This window comes from Prinia subflava, chromosome 6, assembly GCF_021018805.1.
Source record: "Prinia subflava isolate CZ2003 ecotype Zambia chromosome 6, Cam_Psub_1.2, whole genome shotgun sequence".
NCBI classification, from domain to species: Eukaryota; Metazoa; Chordata; class Aves; order Passeriformes; family Cisticolidae; genus Prinia; species Prinia subflava.
Genome location: NC_086252.1, coordinates 17,647,294 through 17,667,872, shown reverse-complemented (window position 1 = coordinate 17,667,872; position 20,579 = coordinate 17,647,294). Strand labels below are relative to the sequence as shown.

The window sequence follows — 20,579 nt, the reverse complement described above, 5'->3', positions numbered from 1 at the left end:
AAGCAAGTCTGTTGAGACTGCTTGTATGGAGTATGATGGGAAGACACACCCAGGCTTTTGTGAGACAAATGAAGACCCCAAATGGAAGCATCTCCTGTCACATAAAATGAAACGCTGAGAGGCTCTACATTAAACTTTGCACATGTGCTATTGTAAGCACTTTAACCAACAGCATATTTGACTGAGTTCAGAAAGTTGTGAGTGGGTCAGGGACTTGGACATATTTTCTGAAAGTTACTGACTTTCATGTATTAATGAATTTGAGGATTACCTTGCATTTAACTGTAGTAATCTGACCATTTTTGGTAATTCCATGTTTGAACTAAGACTGCTGATATTCATTGTTGTTCACATAGTCATAGCTAGCTAATTTTTAGCTGCCTCATAAAAAAACTTTGAAATCTCAAACTTGTGATGCCCGGAATAGTCACTTAATATTTTGAAAAACAGGAACTGTTTTATAGAGGAGACCTTTTCCTCTTCACTGACTGTAGAGGAAGATGAGCCTGCCTACATTAAAGCTGGTATCTCTCCCCAAACCCCTTGCTCTCTCCCTCCCTGCGTATGCCAATTAATTTGAGTAGCTGCACAGAGCCACTTCCCAGGGAGGTGACAACCCAGGCAGAGAGCCCATAGGTTTCTTTTGCTATTCACAGGGAGATCTAAAAGCAGTAGGGAAACCATGACGTAGCACAGTGGCGTGAAGGCCATCCCCCCAACTGTAGTTTAAGTCATGCTGGACATGAGTAAGCTCCAGTTATTTACTTAGGATAAAAGAATCGTGGATAGAAATGAGCACCTCCACTCCACTGAGAGAGAGTCACAGAGACAATTACGGACATGAAATGCTGCCAAAGTTACCTGCTGCTGGAATTACCAAACCACAAGAGCAAAGAGATCTAATACAGCCTCCAGCTATGCATATACAGATAAAATACCAGAATGCCCACAATCAGGGAAACAGGTGCTGTTCTGCCATCTTTTTACGTTTACAAAGTTGTAGAGCACTGGGCTACCCAGTACAGCTCATTCAATCTCACTACCACCACATGCAGGATCCACAGGAGCAGTGCAAACACAGGACAGAAGAATGCTACTGGAAATTGTGACAAAGCAAAGGCAGAAGGCACTACATACTTATTTTCCTAAAAACACAAAGACTATTTAAGGACATTCCTTATTACTTCCCTGTGGCCTTCCCAGAAAAGTAATTTTTTCCTTGTATATTTGATTGTGATTTCACTTCCTCCCTTAGTCTGGGTCTTGTGGTAGTAAAAACTATTACACTCCTGAGCATAAATGAAAAGCCTTTTCTAACAGAAACATTTACCTGTTTGTGAATGACAAAAAAGTAAACATTCTCAGCAGGTGCTGAGATCACGACAAAAAACATTGCAATGCTATTAAGAAAACTGGAATCTCCTTTTATAGGCGCAATCATCACAACACTGTCAATACGGCTGCACTCGAGTGGCCTCAGAATGACTTAGGGCAGTGTAATCCTCACCTCATCTACTCCATAGCTACCTGCAACTTCCAATAAGGCACAGAAAACAAACTTGTAAACAGAAAACAGCATCCAGTTTTGTTTTTCTTGTCTTCTGTTTGGTTTTTTGGGGGGAATGGTGGTGGCAGCAAAAGAAGCCAGAGGAGGTCTGTTAGAACAGCAGATCACCTAGGTAACAAACCACAAAATATTCTTTTCATTCCCATTATAGCCAGAGTGTGACTACAAAAGTATTTGGTTCTATGTGATCCTCTTACCTAGTTGACACCTGTTTAACTATTTTATTCACTCTGCAGCACTATCCTAGTAAATCAACTGTCATATTTCCAAGGCCCCAGTTAAATACGGTACTAAGACCATTCCTAACTTTTACCATGAGTATGAATCTACTAATAAAGCTTTGCTACAAGCCTAATAATATTACTGTACTGAGTCAAGACTAACATCTTGGGAATATCAAAGCATTTCAAATGATAGCACAAGAACCCTATATTCTTATGAGTACTTTAAAACCACTGTGAAACACAGTTAAAGCATATCAGTGCTTATTGTAACTGTAAAACTGAATAAGGGAATTAAAATGAGCAGGGAGGTTCCTATGTGACAGTAATTATTGAAAGTTTGCCCAGAAAATATGCTGAAGCTCCACATTTAACACAGCAGATATTGATAAGCAATTGTGCTATTTATCTGTTGAATATGAACAATAGTTTAACTCCATGTTGTAATAGATGATAATCAGACATTTTCATGTAGATGCTGAAAGAAGCTCCTGGACAAACAGGAACTTTTGTCCCCAGCTGAATCCCAACTGCCAATTTTAGATGGTTTGAGACATGGCTTTCTCATCTGCACCAGAGCAGACGTAGCAGCCTATCATGTTCCTGTTGCTGCCAGCTCTTTGCTAATTTGTACAATGATAAGCACCTATTTCCATCGCTCCTGGTAATCTTGTCATTTCCATGATGTCATCAGCCGCAAGTCAGAAGAGGAAAAGGTCAGTGGTACAATGACGAACTGTATATAAAATGAGCCATTAAAAAAAGAAAAATGGCTAGACATTTAAAGGCCCAAGCTTGCCACAGCACAGTAATAGCTATCCTGATCATCTCAGAATGTATTTCTTATGTTATTCCCATCATAAGCAAAAAAAAATCCCTCTGCATTGCATTTTCCCAGAGTGGTGCTTCGTTTACTGCACAAGGGAGTTATGCCCAGGGAGACCATTGTCATTTTGGATGAATGTACTTTTAACAACAGGCTTTATGTGTATGCTGAATTTTTTGATTATCACATTCTGCCTTTTATTTTTTCTAGTATCTATACTACTTAACAGAAATAAGAAATACATACTTAAATGTGGCAAATAGATTTTTACTCCTTTTATGTAGAAAGAGTGACCAAAAGCAGTGTAACAAAACCTTTGTACACCAGAAATGAAACAAGAAATAAAATCAAAATTCAGACAAAAAGCAATGTTATAAAAAACTTTTGAAATCAAGTGACTGTGTTTATATGCAGTGGGGGGAATAAGAGAAGGGAGGGAGAAAACAGAGAGACAAGGAGCCACAATGAGAGATCACCACCAGGTAACTAGTGCTGTGTTACTGCTCAGCCTGCAGCCAGACCCCATGACAGGCACTCAAGGAGCCCTCTGTTGCTCTTGTGTTATTGTTACGAGTGAAAGCAAAGCTGGAGAAAAAGGGGTGCCATTTCAGAAGGTAACCAGCTGCAGGACTTTGGCTAAAAGTGGACAGCTGGGGATTGAAGTAGGTGAGCTGAAATGTTGCCGTGTCCTTGGTTGCAGGGACAAGATCCAGCAGATGAAAAACATCATGTGCAGAACAAGGGGAATGCCTCTTTTCAGACCTAGCACATTGTATAGGAACAGAGAGCTCAAGAAATTTCCATGATTACTGGCTAGTTTCCCTTGTCCTTCTCTCCAGCCTCTCTCTTTAGAATTGATTCATGTCCTTTCAGTTAACTTCAGTTAACTACATCACCCTGCTCCACTGCTCCACTTACCCTGCAGCTCTTATCAAACTGACCAAATCAGCAGGATTTGGTATGCATACACAAGCATATTATCTGCATTTTAAATCTGGGATAGTCACAGTACTTTGTGGATTTCCACCACTATTGCTTACAAAACTAGTGATGAGATAAGAAGATTATGAGATTAAATTGTTGTCAAGTAAATATCTCAGTCCCTGATTCACTGCTCATTTCTGTGAGATGCTGTTGCTTAAGTCGGGAAGTGAAAGAGTGGAAAGCACAGCGCTGTTCTATGCCAGAAGCCAGGGATGATCAGCAATATGCTGTGGATAAGAGTGAACAGACGCTTGCCCTCATGGCTAATGCTGGCACAGTAAGGCAGCAGATAGTACTGTTTGAATTACAAATTCTATTGCTTTCCTTATTTATCAATGATCTTTGACCACAGGTGAACACTGAGGTGATAAAAGGCATAGATTACACAGATAAAATGCACTAAATTATTCAGATAGGTAAAGACTGTGAACTTGAGAGGAATTTAACTAAACCAAATACAAGAGGTGCAACAGTATTAGAAATTCACTGCCAACCAGATGGAAGTAACACATGCAAGAAAGAACACCCCAGGCTTCTCATCTTTTAACTCAAATTGCTTTGGAGAAGGGCATGGGCATCGTCTGGGTAAATCTACTACTGAGAAGCTGACTCAGTGAGAAAAGCTAAGGGACTTCCTCCACGTGGGCTTTTTAAACTGTGTTACTCTGAAACTCCAGATTTTGGTATCTCCTACAACCTGGGTATTGGCAAATGCAGCAACCAGTTCCTTTCAGGATTACAGTCCCTATATTCTTCAACTTAAATATAGCCAGTTTCATACCACAGTTCGTATTGCACTTCTGCAATTTATTGTTTTGTTTTTGAAATGTGGGGAAGTCATGTGATTTTTTATGAAGACTACACCACCAGTCTATTTGTATTGTATTTTTAGAGACATTGTATTGATTGAAAGAGAAGTAGCTAACCTGAGATGTAAACAATAACTGGCATTTGCCTTAACCTATGTGGTTAATATCACTGATTTGTCATGCTGAGTGATGTGAGAAGAGGAACGATTGGTTGCTGATTATTGAACACCTCAACACAGGGCACATTTGGCACCTCAGATGAGAGGCTATTCTAATAAGTAGCACTGCTGCCAATTACTTAAGGGCCAGTGCCTCCTCTACAAGAGATTTTGTACATCTTCAAGATGTTTAACTAAATTCTATCTCGGTAACAGATTGCAAATAAGATGGTTAGATTTGAGGCTCCGTGCATACATATTCCTTTAGCATCATCTCACATGCACCTGCCTGCTAATGGAGCTCTTCATTCTCTGGTGATGACTAATTAACATACCACACAGCAGTCAATTTTAGAAATGTTTAGTTCCTTGTATAGGTTGACAGACTTGTGTAATTGAAACATTCCATCGTACTTTTTATTTACTTTTTTGATTCAGGAATGAAAATTTTATCAGCCTTGAAAATTGATAGAAGAAATATGGCTGGAAAGAGAAATCTCAGATCATGTATGGCCCATTATAATGACACTGTTTACTTTCAGGTCAAAGCTGTGGGTGTTAGAGAACCAGTAAAATATAAATATAATATCCCTGATAGTATCTCAGCACTGAGCATGGTGGTCAGAAATATCTGTACTTCAGTATCAGACAAAATTACGCTTTTATGTTTTTTCTGGTTGTGAAATAAAGTTTTTATTTTTCCAGTAGCCTAAACAACATCCATGTTCAGACCATCTGTGAACATGTCTTAAACCAAGATACTCCAGCCAGGCCCATCCAGCAACTCGACTCATTCCCTCTGCATAGAGCACGTATGTGGATGTGTGATCTTGGGATGCAAACACATAGTCCAAAAAACTGGGATCAACACTATTACCCTCAAATATTTTTAGTTGCTGCTGCTCAGGAATTATTTTAACTGACAATTAACAACTAGCTTACACATTTACATTTCAAATATGATTAAGTAATTTAAAGCTGCACCCAACTTAATCCAGACTTTCTAGAGCACTGAGTGTGCTCATATGAACATGGGACCTTCAGTGGCAACAACCTCCACTATGTGCACAGGCAATGATAGGAGAATGTTTTCCATTTTCCCATGTGTTTTGTTGGGTCAAATCAGTTGCTTATTGTAGTTGCCATGGTATATGTTAGTCATGTTAAAGAATCAAAATCACATAATGGTGTATTTTAGACAGAAAGTATGACTGAAAAACATGTATGATTAACTTTATATTGATGTGGGGACACATACCTCTTCTAATAATCGGACTATGAATTTTGTTTAAAATAGATATTTAAAGTTGACTATTTAAATCTGTGTTTAACAGAATCAGGATACTTATCCAAGAAATTCCAGGAGTTCCTTTCTTTGTAGTTTTATTGTGCTACTTAGAAAGTCATTACAACAACAAAAACATCTTCTTTTACTCTGTGATTTAATTTGTGGTCTATATTATTTACACTTAAAAGATTCTTTATAGAATCTGCCTGTAAAGTGGATATTGAAGAAATGTGAGCTTTTGTGAGCCTAATGGCTCTTGATAGATTTCCAGTTGTAACACATACTTGCTTTCATTTTTAGTGCAGGTTACCACATGGCGTGCTCTTTAGCACACATGCCCAGAACAGAAATAACACTGAAGCATCCTTAATTTATGGTCACATGGTCACAGAGCCTGAGTGAAATCTCACTGTAAATGCAAGGTATCTTTAGGTACACTAGCACCATGATTTATGGGCATTCAAACTAATAATTTTCTTCTACTTTTCCTCTAGATATGTAAGATATGAAAGGCTTCTAGAAAAAAAGGGGTTGGAATAATATGTTTGGGGTTCTGCAGTTGAAGCACCTTTATATTTTTTTCCTGATGAATTATTTGCTGTTTTCAATCACCTGGGGGACATTATCTTGATGAAGCCACTGAAATATGCTCCATCAGTCTCAAAGGGTTTTCCTAGCCTACTTTTCACCCTCTTCTTACCAATTAAGCTGCCATATTATGTATGATAGTGAGGGTCACTTGTTTTTTCCAAGTGTTATTCTGAATTGGTGAAGATGACAGCAGCATACTGGTCTAGTGAATAATTAGAGTGTCTTAAACTCCCAAATCCCCACCTTGCACTGCCACATACTAACTATTTTTAACCTCAGCTCCTGTATTCTAGGAGGCTACATGCATTTTTGCCAGAAAAATTCACTGTGGTATTCTGTGCTGTGTGCCTATATTTTATACTAAAGACCTACCAGATAAACTAACTATAGAGATGATGCTGAAAAATAGGAAAAATTTGAAGTAAAAAAAAAATGCAACACAGGGCTTGCCTCCACGGGGTAGGATGCAATGTTGCTCTAGGACCTCATAGCATTATTTACACTATATCTTGTAAATATTGATAAACAATCCTCTAGGTTTTGAATTTGCATACATCAGTTTAAATGTGGTAAAAAGGCAATTATTCTCAATGCTTTAAAACCATGAAGTTCTATTCTAATAATCCTAAAGCAATGGTCTCCACTGCACTCAATCAGAAGTCTATACCCAATGGCAATTATTTATTATTTTTTCAAATAACTGTCCCAGTGTTTCTGCAGAGCAGCTTTGCCACTGCACAACCTCAGAACAAACTGGAAGCAGAGAACAGCACAGATCAGGATGTTTCCTGCAGTGAAAGACCTTTATGAGCCTAAACCAGCCTTTCCAAAAGGTAGACAAATATCTTAAATGTTCAGTCTTAATCCACTGCCCTAGACATTTAACACAAAGGCTTGAAGGAACAATTACTGACACTGGGTGAAGTTTTTAGTGAAAGAGCAGAGACGCTTCAGCTTGCCTAGCTTCCCTCATATAGCTTTAAAAATGATCACCAAAACAAAGGAGAAAATGGCACAGTAACAAAGGAATGAGTAGCGACCTTCCTCTTTTGCCTCATTTTTCAAGTTGGAGCAATGATGCACCCTGTGACCAAACTTCTTAATTGATCTCTCATTCTGTACAGAGAGTGAGAACTAGATTTGCAATGCAGATCAAACATTCAAAACCAAAATACAAAATACTAGCCACCAGGAAGTACTACAATACTTCCTTTACAGTAACCTAGTCATCTTTCTCTTATAAAATCTAGCCACAGAAGTATAACTTCCCCCAACCTCACCCTCTCCCTTGTTATGCTCACTTCCTGAATATCAAGGTAAGTTATTTTGGAACTGTTAATTGCTCTTGTACCCAGCTCTGGCATAATAACATCCCTTATACTGAGAGGATCACTGGACTCTTATATCAAATATAAGTAAATATCTATAATTTAACAGAGTTGTTCTTCTGAAGTGGTTGTAGCCTGTGATTTGCTAAGGCAGAGAACTACAGGTTCCACTTGTCTTATTCCTTGGGTCACCATAATCTTTCAGTTACAAGAAATCACCTTCTTTTCAACTCTACTGGAAACACAATTATTTCTTACTTGCAAAAGTTTCTGGAAATGGAAAACAGATTGCTGATTGAAGCAATGGAGAGATTCTGGGCAGCTGACAGCAAAATTACAACTTAAACCATGGTCTATGCCTGTTTCAAGCAATTGAGGGTTGCACGGAGTCACCCAGCCCCAAATATGTGGGTGAAAAGATCCTCTCTGCCTGTAGGATATAGCATACCTATAGTATTTTAGTGAGTTTTCCCTTTCACCTAGTACATGAAAATTTTTCAACTAAGCATCCTTCCAATAAGAAAATTTTAGCACTGGTTTCTATGTGTGAGTTTGCCTTCTCTAGGTAAGATTTCAGCTGGATTCTGTTTTTGTTTCTTTCCCATTTGCTTAATAAAATTTGAAAAAAATGCATGTGGTAACAATACTGAAACAGAGTGCAGGCAAAAAAACCCCAAACCAAACAAACCCATATCAATGTTCATATCCTGGATCTTTAAGATATTCTGAAATGACATAGCAAGGGCAGTAGCAAGCAGGTAAGTTGGATATAATGTTTATTTCAGAGTTAGTGATAAATCACTGTGAGATAATAATGGGAGCATATGTCTCCAACAGCTTTTCAGAAAAGATGTTCTATTCTAAAAGTAAACTAGTGGACTAAAGAGATAGTGAAGATTTATTTCCTCTTTCTTGGCAGAAATAGATTTCTTTCCTTAGCATATTAATGATGATACATTAAAAATGTTTACAAAATACCATCACTTGAAATTATGAAATGAATGTAATTAGATTGCCTACAAGCCCTTAGGGCTGTGAACACCAGCTTAAGCATTAGTGAGACAGATTGCAAGCCAGGATTCAAGTTGTTTCCCTCATGCTGAGGAGAAATGGAAACAGTAGTGCAACTGAGAGTTGTACCACTGCATGAAGTGTAAATCTGGAATGTGGCAGGGAAGAAAATGTCCAGCAAAAGCTAGCACTAAACCTGAAAAGCCTCCACATGAACAGCACTGGTAACTTGCGTCCCTGACCAAGGTTATCCTGGAGAACATTCACTATCATCTATTTGCTAAATAAAGTTTGGCAGCCATGCATATTTCAAACATATTAAACATGCACATACATGCAGTTGGAGTAAAAAGGTCTGTAAAAAGAAGGGTAGAATGTGCCAAGAACAGGAAGCCCCAAGGTTAAAATTGAGTTTGGTTTAGAGGTCTTTTTGCTATGTACTCCTCTCAGTAAGTAATTTTCTTTTCTTTGTATTCCTCACATATAACCTGATGAAAATAAAGCTTATGAACCTGTGCTTCAGAGTCATCATGCAGCTTAAACAATTGATCCTCAAGCAGTTCTTTAAACACAGTCTCAATCTTTCCAAAGACTTCCTAAAATTGTTCTGCATTTCCAAAGCAGAATATTTCAGAAGCATCCAAAATTAATTGAGATTTATTCTCCCTTTTTCAGCTTACCTATCAGCCTATACAGTATAAAGGCAATTTCCAAACTGAATATGATAACAACACCAAGCTGTAAATCTGAATAACCCTTATGGCAATAATTACTTCATTAAGCACTTGTCCCAGGTCTTGGGAAACATCCAGTGGGATTGGAGCTTCATGTAAAAATTAGGTAAGCTAATGTAATGAAAGATTCTGTTACATACATATCCCAAAAGGGATTTGAATATGAATAAATTATCAGTAAGAAGTTACAACTCTATAAAATCCCTATGGCAATGTTTCCTTACCTAGTTCAGAAGGTGAACACCAAGCAGACTGGCAGGGACTCACATGGTGAAGAGAATTAAAAGCCATGCTGAAAAGTTGTCTTGCTTCTTGGGAATCATCCACCCACTGAAATTTGGGGGTTGTGTAAAAGGTATGTAAGAAAATGTAATGAAATTTAGTATAATGGATGACTCTATTACATGTTATAGGCTGAACAAGGGTCACATTTATGGTGCAATGTGAACTTCCAGTTTCATTTAGTAAGTCCAGACATATATAAGCAGCTGAGTACAGCAGATAAACTCTCTAAGCATGAGGGCATACACTCCTACAGGAGTTACATTGTGTGCAATAGGCTTCTCTGTCCAGTGCACATCAAGCAGGAAACACCTTCCTGTGCATTTTTGAGAGGTTGTAAGTACCTTTTCTCCCCTTAGGCTGCAGAGCTGTGTCCCTGGACTGCCTTCTCCCTGGGCAGACATCACTCACAGACACCAATAAAATGCGGTTTTAGCAAGTTTGTGACAACTGCTGAGATACAGAAGACATGTGAGAGATTCCACATCCACCTGGTCAGCATAGTTTCCACCTGAAACTGTATTCATTATTGCAAAGCAGAGCATCCAAACAGGAGCATTGAACTTCACTGAACAATTGCACAGTAAATCAGAATTTCTGATTAGATGTGCTAATGTGGACAGCCAGAAGACAAAAGCAGAATATTTCACCAGAGAGAGTCCTCAAACAAATCAGTGGATCTAAAATGTTCTCCCACAACCTGTGTCACCAGCATCTTACCTTATGCTGCTCCTCTTGAATGCACAAGAAATCCTTCCAGCAGATATCAGAGGGCCATCTAACTCAGCAACCAAGTCCACAGTGTGGTTTCTTTGTGCTACTTATTGTCACTTTCCTGAAACATTTTTGCACTTAGTTAAAGACTGCCTCAAAACCTGGAGCTCTCCAGACTGAAAGACAGGTGTACTGAGAGCAAGTCCCAAAGGGGTTTTTTCAAATTAGCATGGACACTTGCCACAGCACTCAGGGAATGGCTTTTGCTGAAGAATGAATGCATCAGACTAGAGTTAGTGAAAACAGAGATAAATTAACATTAGTATTTAGAGGATTTCTCATGTAAACAACAAAACTACAGGATGGGGGAGTCACTTTGCTGCTGTTAATTCAGTGTTCCCCTTTAATCACTGTTTAAAATCCATCTTACTTTCCTGTACCTTTGTGGATTGCAGGAGCACTACACACTTCAACCATGGCACTGCATTTATTTTCTGTGTTACAGCAACAGTACCTTGTAAAAGATAAATTTCTGTTATCTACATAACTAACCTCAATGTGACTAGAGAGAACTAAAAGTAACAGAAAAAAAAAAATCAGATTACTAGAAGTTAGAAAACAACAAGCAAACAAAAACCTTACCACTTTCAGTCCTTTGCAACTAAAGTATTCTCACTCTATCAGACAAGTTAGAAACACTTAAAAGTACTTTCCAGATACCCAAAAAGTGTAAATTTTCTCTTCTGCAAACTCAGCACTAAAGAAATGTAGCAGAAAAAGCTTGAAAATACACTTTCTAATCATTATTTTCCTACTTTAATATGAGGAACACTTACTCCACTAAGCTCTTAAACATGAGCCTCTTGAGTTACTGTAACCCATTTGAGTTTATTTCAAGGACTTAATCCAAGGTGCTGAGTCTGATTTCAGGTGTCAGCTCTTAGCCTGTAATTAAGATGGCTAGGGTTGTACCTCCATCTCCATGGAATTTGCACAAAATCTCAATGCATCTGGTTTCAGAGAACAATCTCAAACAGCCACGCTTGCCACTTAGTACAGGTCCCGATTCCTAATCACACGAAAACCAGATGGATGTGCAAGCTCCAGTCTTCCTGCTTTGACCTGGCAAGGTTGCCCAGCTGACTGGGACAGGAGAATGCCACGGTGCTATGGCCTCTGAGACAGAGGTGTAGAAACAGTTTGTATTAAACAAACTGGGAAAATGTATTTATTTAGCTGCTCCAACATGGAAAGAGATCCTCCTGGAACAACACAGATTTATCTAGTTTCAGATCAAGCAACTCTTCATTTCTGTATCAGGCCCTTTTGAGGGAAGTCAGGACACTCACTCAGGGTACCACTTGACCATGTGCTTTCCTCAGGTGACTGTTTCCTGCAATTCATGTTTCCCTGGGCATAATGATTCAGATTTGGCAGCTGTGGAGTTTCAGGGCTCATCCCTAGAACCTTATGAAATATCTAGGGTTGCTCAGTCCAATATATGCTGCCTCTTGTTGGAAGTTCCTCACTTTCCATCTTTGTACCTCAGGATGTATTCAGCCATCTCTTCTACCCTCCAAGAAAGGCAAGAGGGCTGGGGTGGCCCAAGGCTCTTGGCAGCTCAGCTGTTGTGAGTCCCCTCTGTTCTGCCTGGAAAGTCACACCTCTTTGTGCTTTGGAGTACCCAAAATTAGAATACTAAGTCAGATGTGGAACCAGCAGACAATAGTTGTCTCCTGCTGTGCATGGAAATGTGCTCTATGGAGTAGCTGCAGAAAATACTGATAGCAGATCATCTAAGAATAACCTTACTGTTGTGGTTTGATGCTTTCCTGGGAAATATTTAATTCCTGCATTCCAACAACACAACCTAACCTAATCTCCAATGAGAACTTTGTATCTCCTGGTTTATAGGATTAACAAAAAATAGAGGAGAGCTCATCCTCCATTTTGTGAGTTTAAAACGAAAACATGGCCAGTCAGAAGTATCAGAGGATACTGATACTTCAGCACCACAGAGTGCTTCAGTTCCCCTGGAAAACCTATTTTAAGAAATAAAATAATTTACAAGAGCATAAAAAGATACCCTCTGCTGAGGGAGGGACATGAATTACAGTTACGAGATATCTATATCCAAATTTGAAAGATCCATACAGAGGAGCTCTGTAAGCAGGCATCTGTATTTTCTGAGCCTTTGTATATATATATTTTTGATCAGAGCTGTCTCTTTTCTTGTTTTGTGTTCCAATGCTCCTCTGAGGCTACTCATGTACCAGACTGGCTTGAAGTGGTACATCTGTTCCTTCATTATGCTCTGCTCAGGTCTTTAAATACCTGGAGCAAACCCCAGACTCCAGATTTACCTGCTATTTTAATATAGCTGAACTATCTTTTCTCTACTTGGCAGTCACTGTTATTGCACAGGCTGTATAGTTGAAGATCATAAATTTTTCTTTGTGCCCAATAAATGCATTCTTTCAATAGGCTAATGCTTGTATCCTGCAATTATTCCAAACAGGTGGGCACTCTGACACTTGCCATTAGCCAGCCTGCAACACACAAATGTATTGATCATGGCATAGATGCACTTCTGACTTGTGCTAATCAATGTATCAGTTCTCCAAGGGTTTTTACAGTGTAATGAGCAGGAAATATATATACCACTGCTAAGTTTCTCTCTCTTCAGGGAGTAACTGAGTGCACTTATAGAAGAGCTGATGTACTCATTCGCAGTAAAGTGAAATGACATCTCCAAATAAAACTTTAATCTTAAGTATGTATGTAAAGTTTCAAGGAACTTGCAAAGTTTGCAGAATTATAGGACTTAATATACAACTATGGTGCTCCTATGCAATTGTACCTTTTTCTGTAAGCTTTCCAAAGTTAACTAGAGCTCAACCTGCTTTTAGACCCCCCTTCAAGGAAGCCAAATGATGCCACAGGAAGTGGGTTTTTAACGAGGAATTAGTTTCTGTTTCTGTTCCCACCAAGCGTGTTCTTGAGCTTTTAGCTTCCAGAGGTGACATTCTTAAACTCTGTATTAGTGGCTGATCTTTAATTTACACGCTTTGCCTTCAGTTTTGGTAGTACAGCTCTGTGTTAACAGTGTCAAGCAACAGTGACACATTGTCTATTTACCAAAATGAGCAAGTCAGTTCTCTGCACACAGATGTGAAACCAAACCTTGCTGAAGACTAGCATTGTAATCACACTGCATTCAAATTTACAGTTAAGATTGAAGACCTCTTATTCACATTAGATTTGTTAAGCCTCTCACCACTGGTTCTTTCATTCAATGTTCAGAGAATCACACAACTTATCTCCAGTCAGTGGTGTGATTTGTCACCTTCAGTAAAGTTTGATGTGCTGTTTCTGGAAAAGCAGCAGATAAAGGGCTTTAATAAGCTGCACTCAGAATTCTGAGTCAGTGCCAACCAGTGCTGACTCTGGGGGAGGTCATGAAGAGTGTCTAAGGTTACCTAAGGTTTAAGTAGCACAGCAAAAAATGGCATAGAGGGAAAAAAATCCACTAAGAACTTTTGTTTACAGTGAACCAGTTAACCTGAAATAGATGATAAAAAATATACTGCAAGAAATCCCTGCAGTTTTTACTGTAGTCTCATAGTTATATTCTGGTCATAATGACAGGATGGGAATTCAATAACTCTCTTTTTGTCTGGATCTCAAAGTCCATACACCAAATACACTCACTTGGCTCTTAAGTATCTCTGAACCAATGGTAACCAAACCAGACATTTTTATAAAGTCTTTTGATACCTGCATGCTTATACCAGTTTTATTTAAAAATATAACAACACTGTCACTAGCTGACCCATTTCTCATTGCCTACTCTTTTCAGGAGGCAAAACTCCTTCTGAGAGGCACAAAAGGAACCTAGGAATTTTTAATCTCAAAATTGAATGTGTAATCCACCAGCACAGCATGAGTCATATATTTTAATGCCCAGTGTACACAGACATAAGAGTACAACTGCAAGCAGCTAATGGGTTTACTCTTTTAATGGAGGAAGTCGGCAGCTAATCTGAGGGCCTGGGGTTCAAACCCTACCCATGACCCAACTTAAATTATTGTTTTATTAAGCAAAGACTTAAACATGATTGATATGGTGTAAGCTATTTAATCTGCCATTATAGAATGATTAACATTCATCCATCTGTTCTATAATCAAAGATGTTAATAAAGTTATGAAGATAATAGTATAACAAGTGTTTTTGCTAATCCCAAATTGTTGGGATAGTTCTCATCTGGGAGCAGTGAGGGACACAGCAGGGGTAAGAGTCCATCTCTATTAGGAGTGATTAGTACAACTTTAAGCTATAATTGCTTGGATACATTCACACAGGAGACTGCTACCCAGCCATTAAATATCCTTAAGAGGATGATCTTTTGTACCAAAAGGTCCAGCAGTTTTTCTGACTTTCTGACAGTCGGGAAGTTTATCTCTACTGAGTGTCTAAAGGGTGACTCACACATACAAAATGCTTCAGAGGTGGATGACAATTAAAAAAAAAAAAAAGTTGATACATCATCTTTCCAAGCATATTTCTCTAAGTGGATGCCCAGCAGTTATGTGGCACGAAGGTTTTATTGAGCTGAAGGCACCTTGTGCAGCCTATTGTCTGCATAGTCACCCTGGAGAATCAAGAGCAGCCCTGGCTGTTTGGCATTGCCACTGGCAAGAACAAAACCAGTGGAAAACATGTGACATCTCAGGGGAATGTGTTCCTCCCTTGAGTCTGAAAACCACGGTGTACAGCCCCAGAATGCCATTGTTGGGTGCCTGCCAGGAAGAGCTGCAAACAGGAAAGGTCTGGCAGCTCATGGGTATCTGTCGATAAAGCAGCAAAACAGTGACACCTCACCCCTTCCACAGTGCTTGTGCACTCCCTCCCTCAATCATGTCAGGCTTGCTGTTAGTTTGCCTAAAGACTCCTGAAAAGTAGGCTGAGGTCTAGAACTCAGGAAAAACCTCTTTCTCTATTTGCACAGATATGCAAATAGAGGATTCAAAAGATAAAAATGGTATTTCAAAATATCAAGAACTGCATTTGCAAGACTGTGAGTTTGCAGAAAGTTATCAACAATGTGCAGACAAAAAAGTTTTGACAATCTTTTCTGGATACTGAGTTTAATGGCCAGTTTTGATTTCTGAGAAGAGCTGAAGGTGCTCCCAAATGTGCTACTGCAATTTAGCCAAACTTTCAAATGAAGAAAACAACACTCAAAGGGCTTTGAAGCCATAAATAATCATATCTTTGTAAGTGATTCACCTTAACAATCACATTCCACACATTCTGACTTCCTCAAAACTCAGGTTTCTGGTGACCTGAATGGACCTTCCTCTCATTTTCCATTTAAAATTTAAATTGTCCTGAAATTAGTATTTTTCTATTTAGCATAAAATTTTTTAAAGGAATCATCTTTCTCTCTGTTTGGTTTTGTTGGGGGTTTTTGTTTGTTTTGTTTTGGTTTTTTTTGTTATATGCACAGCTGGAATCATGTATCTTCCTCAGCTTTATTATTAGGAGGCTAGATAAACCTTGTGCACCTGGAACACACCCATGTTCTGAAATACAGCAACATGCAGAAACATGGAGGGAGCCCTGAACATTTACATCTTCATCTGTTGCATTGGTAGCTTGAATTTGTACATGCTGACTGATTAAAGGGTACTTTCACTTCATCTGATATTTCTGATGGAATTCCAGATTACATGTAGAGGGTTTTTTTTAATGTTGCATTTAGTTTTATTTCAAACTTTTATTTCCCTAAGTTACGTCATAGTCCAGACATGTTCCAAACTATCAACACCTTCACAATTTGCATCATCTGCAGTGACCCAAATTAACACATTTGTTTTGTGTCAAGGGAGTCATAAAAACATTTTTCAGCCCTTTATATTTGATCATCCTTTGAACCAATACCCTCTTTCCAAGAACCTTCCCTTTCAGCTCAGCTAAATATTTACTCTTTAGCCAGTTTCTTGCTCGTCTTATTCTTTTTCTAATGCTTTATTGACATTCCTGAGACACTTCACAAAAACCTTGGCTCAGCTGCTGCTTCAATACCTTTTACTCACAGTACCACATTCTACTTTTCAGGCTATTTACCTTTAGGATTCTCAACTTTTCATAAGACTGTATTCTACTTCTTATGCATTAACAACAAGAACTGAAGGAAAGTTAAAGGGCAACAAAAGCATGCTCATCTAGGAAAAAGAAAAAAAAGGAAATATTTATTCTTCCTTCAAAATTCTGAAAGTTTTTAGAACTTAACTCCAATACAAATGCTCAAAGTAGAATGTAGAAATAAGGAATAATAATTAAGATATGAAATTAAGACATGTAAAATAGAAATATTAAATCTAGAGTCATCTAGAAACTTCTCCAGTGCCTTTCCAACATTCATGCCCTCAGTTCATGTCCTTATAAGCTTTAATGAGTTTCAAACTTTTTATTCAGTGTTCCTAAGGAAGAACTGAACAGAAGCTGAGCCAGGACTACAGTTAGCTTTGACATCTTATTTACTCAATAGTGACATAATTTTCAAAGATAAAATATCTGCTCTACTTTTCCTTCTGAATAAGTAAGCTTTGTAGGTTTTTTCCTACTTACCTCCTTTCCTGTTTGCAAGCTGCATCCATTACTGCCACAGTGAAGGTTTATCTTGTGGGCAGAGAATCAACATTCATGTGTTTACCTACAAAGAGAAATAAAAGGGAATTGGCTTTCTATCTTTTTCCACCAACTGTGGAATCAACAAAAAAGCCTTACTTTATTTTATCAAAAAGTCAAATATATTTAGAAATCTGTATTATTATCTTATTTTGCATTTTAAGTCACTACGCACTACGCTGGTAACAGTATTGTTACATTTGTAAAGCATCTCCAAGCTGCAGGTTCTTGATACAAATGTAAAAACTAAGCCTTTCTATTTGCAAACAGGTAAAACCAGATAACTGCAATATAAGCAAAATATCTGCCTCTCCCTCCTGCCCTACAAAGAGTAGCAGCTGCTCAGATCTGCATATCTATCAGAGAAATAAACACCCATGGACTGAAGTGAATGCAATAGAGGGAGTAATATGACACCTAGTTCAGATTAAACAAAAAGGCTTCTGTGGTACAGTGTTGTTTCTACTACTTTGACTGCTATGGAAAAAACACCTGTTTAAGGGGAAAAGGTGCTATATGCCATAAAACTGCAAAGCCTTCCTACCCTGCCTTTGCATGCACGTGGTTATGTCAATCACTAGATCTATATACAAAATCTGCCATGAATTGTCTCTGCAGTTGGATATTGTTGTTTCAGCAAAACAAAGATTTGTAACACACTACATCAGGTCCAACTTAAACCCTGTACCTCCTAGCAGAAATAGCCTGATACGAGTGTAGCTTGCATTCTGGATTACCATTGCTAAAGCTTTCTGAAGGCCTTATCCATTTGCCTTATTGCAAAAATCATCAAATGTCAAGAGTTCTCTGTGTCCCTGTGCACTGAGTTACAGTCTGGATTAGAGCCTGAATCCAGAAGATGATAAGTAGTCTCATTGCTGCTCTGCTTGGACAGTGTGAGATTGAGACCTTTTGTTTCAGCTCTTCCATAAAACACAAAAATAAATGGAGCAGTTTATTTGGAAAAGATCCTTGAATTCCCAGAGCTTTCTGCATCATCCCTGGGGTAAGTATCACACCTATTCCCTGCAGTAATGTTCCAGCCTTAAAGATTTGGGCTGAGCTTGAGCAGTTAAGACTCACAGTCCTTTTCAGTGTTTGTGAGTCAGCCAAGGTGGCAACTTAATACCTTCTCTAAAAAGCCTACTGGCCAGGTGCAATGCCTATATACTGACAAACCAGAGTACCATGGCCTCCTGAAGATCAATTATACTCTTAAAGGTGATCAAGAGCATGTGATTAATTGTAAACTTGAGGTTTAAAATGGTAGTCAGTGGTAGATATTGATTGTATTCAACCTGTTCCCATTTCTTCATCTTTCACCAGAAAAATTTCTGTAGTGCATTACAATATGGGAAATAAATATAATTCCTCTATCAACACAGATGTATAAACATATCAGAACCACTCTGAACAGTAAAAATTGCTAAGCAGCTCACATTATAAAAACTAAATATCGGACCAAAACACTGAACGCTTTGCAGAGTTTTTACTTCATTTTACAAAAGAGATTAACTGGATTCAAGGTGGGCTTGCAGACAGGCTATTGTAAATTGGACCAGAAATCATCAGCCACCTACAGTCTGAATTTGACCCCATTATATTAAACAAAGAGCCCTGAGAAATAATTGAGCTGGGAGCTGCACAACAGCCTAAACCCCTGCTGGCTGACAGTGTCCAGCAGAGAACAAATGAACCCACTACTAATGGTAGTCAACAGCTTCTTCAGAAGACCGAACTTATCAGCCTCTAAAAAAAAAACATTATTCTGCATAGTCCTTAAACAACCAACATGATGTAGAAAGCTGGCCAAATTCTCAGCTCCTGTGGATTGCTAAAGCTCTCCTGAAATCAAAAGACCACCGAGAATTAGATGATGACCTTGTCAACTTTCCTTACCAAAAGGAGTATGTGAAAAGAGTAACAAATAAGCTCCAACATTATTCTGTGTGTAGGACCTTGCATTGGCATTACAGATGGAAGGATCTCTCAGCAGTCTGGGTGCAATGACAGAGCCCCCAGAAGCACTGACGCACGATTATCATACGTTATCATGCACACGGGTTGACTGAACAGGTGTGCTCCTCCCCAGGTGAACGTGTAGGTCTCTAATGTGCCAATAGCTCATCAGAAAACACTGTCACAGGCTCTGAAGTTGGTTCTTCCCCAGTGATGGCAGCTGTTGGAGAGATGGAGGCAAGATCAGTTTTTTTCACTTCTGCATTTTTAACATAGTTGAGCATTAAGTAGTTCCTGTTCTAGAATAAATAGTGTAGATCCACTGCTGTGTGCTTTACAGGCATAATAAGGAGTACCGTGAATCTACAAACATAAAAGTCTTGGTGGCTTTCTGGCAGTGGTCACTGCTATCAACTATGGTTGGTGACATTCATGCTGCAAGTTAATGAAATAAAAAACAAGCTTCCTACCTAAATTAGCTAGAATACAAAGCCCAGCTGTTATGTGGAAAAAAAGAGAATTAAATAAGCCATGCCCCACTTAGACTCCCCAGCACACTATGATTTCTCTCTGAACCTGCCACATCTCAAAAAAATGCTTCCAGAATGCTTTCAGAAGTCAAAAGAGCAAATAATTAGACCAGAACCTGAAGGTGCTTCCCAAGCCAGGCCTGGCCTGCTCCTCACATGGTGCTCAAGCAGCCTCCCCTTGGGCAGGACAGACACAGACCCTGGGAGAGCCTCCTCTCTGCTGAGCTCTTGGCTGCAGACAGGGCAAACCCTTCTGTCTAGTCAGATACAGTGGTGGGGAGGAGGTCCTGCCTGCCCACCTGGGGCAGTTTCAAGATGCTCTCATTCCTCCAAAGAGGAATGTGAGCTGTCTGCAGGACATGGTTTTTTATAGGGTTTATACTGGGGAAGAGGGTGGCCAGCACAAAAACCTTAGTTAATCTGCAAAAAAGAGCTTGTATTTGCTTGGAGTGTCTTGCATTTTGTGAGAAATTTGGTTTATATTTAAACTCTCACAGCGAACAATTTTTACCTGACAAATTGATCACTTAAGGTCTTCTCAGGTTCTTCCTTCCTTCTGACAACTGGAACTTGTGGTGAAGGTCTGAATCTCAGCACAGTCTGATGCAGACACAGTGTATCATCTGCAGCATGTATACAGGGTACACTGATAATTCTGGTGCCACACAGAAGGTCAGTCTGATTAGAATTCTTTTACCATATTCTGTGTTTTGTCTTTTTTCCTGCAACTGATCAGAGAATCTCAGAATTAATTAAATCTCTTGATGTACTTAGACAGTTTGTGGAATAAGTGGTAAGATGTTAGAGATACTGAACTTGTTCATTTGATTTCATCTCTGTAACCTGAGCTCCAATTTAATACTGTACTTCTACCCTCTTGAA

At 38.9% G+C, this 20,579-nt stretch overlaps 1 long non-coding RNA gene across 1 annotated transcript; it reads right to left on the bottom strand.

The window, feature by feature from the left end:
* Positions 1–10,508: 10,508 nt before the first annotated feature.
* On the bottom strand, positions 10,509–20,337 carry LOC134551828 (uncharacterized). The gene is made up of 4 exons (XR_010080703.1): positions 20,209–20,337; positions 19,108–19,387; positions 17,149–17,233; positions 10,509–10,634 (listed from the first exon to the last, which is right to left on the bottom strand). It is a non-coding gene; the product is annotated as an uncharacterized LOC134551828 (long non-coding RNA).
* Between the last annotated feature and the right edge of the window lie 242 nt (positions 20,338–20,579).